We start from the raw sequence: 1,055 nt of genomic DNA, 5'->3' as shown, positions 1-1,055 counted from the left end.
CACCCCCCCCCAGCCACGGGACCCCCACAGTGATTCTCTGCAATCACCACTTTCCAGCAAGCTGGCTCCATACAGATGGAGGGCATCAAAGCCAAGCAAGCATGAGCATGCGGACTATGGGAATGGTGCTGCAGGTATTTTCTGTAGATCCTACCTCTGCACAGAAGCAGAAGAGTAGCAAGAGGGCTAACACGTCACTCAGCAGCAGTGCAGGAGACCCAGGAGCCCTGCCTGGACTCTCTGCTTCATCTGCATTGTGAAAGTCCTGATTGCCTTTGAGCTCGGCTAAGATCTTCCTGCAAAGGGAGTTCCTAAGGCCAAGAGGAAGGAGGCAATGTTTCTATTTTATGCCTACTGCTGGAAAGCCCCTGGGCACCCGTGCCCACCCCAGCCCGATCCCAGCTCTGCGCTTCTTCAGTAATGGCACTTGCCTGAAGACCCGGGGGTTTACGGAGCATGTGCCTGCAAGCGGAGAGGGGAGAACCAGAAGGGTTTTGTAAAGGTGTCACCTCCCTCCATCAGGAGGAGCAGTTCACCAGGGTGAATATGCAACCCTGAGGTCTCTGTGTAAGGAACTAAGCTTGTCCAAGCTAACACCATGCCCATCGCCACGTCTCTCAGCAGACCGCCTTGGGGTATCACCCAAGCCCCAGGGCTGGCTCTGGGACAGGGACAGCCACTCCTCATGCAGAGAGGAATATCCCTTGGCAGGGAAACCCTTTGCCTTTGCCTTTGCCTCACAGGCTTTTGATCTGGGCAGTGATCACATGCTCCAGCTTGTGGCAGGCGGATGGTGGTAAACAGCAGAAAAAGCCTCAGCAGGGAAGCAAAGGGATTTGTCCCCACATGCCAGGGCCTGTCAAGGACCAAAAAGGAGATGCACAATGATGCTTGGACTAGAAACAATTCCTGGGGCCTGGCTAGCACCTTCTCTCCCAGCTGAAGCCCACCTCTGACCACCTGGGGCAGTATGAAAAGGTGTGGACATCACAAACCCCTCCACCAGCCAGAGCCTCCCCCAGCACAGGCGGTCGCCAGAACACGCACCTCAATCC

The sequence above is a fragment of the Buceros rhinoceros genome, unplaced genomic scaffold (assembly GCF_000710305.1).
Source record: "Buceros rhinoceros silvestris isolate BGI_N320 unplaced genomic scaffold, ASM71030v1 scaffold12945, whole genome shotgun sequence".
NCBI classification, from domain to species: Eukaryota; Metazoa; Chordata; class Aves; order Bucerotiformes; family Bucerotidae; genus Buceros; species Buceros rhinoceros.
This window is presented reverse-complemented; position numbering follows the sequence as displayed.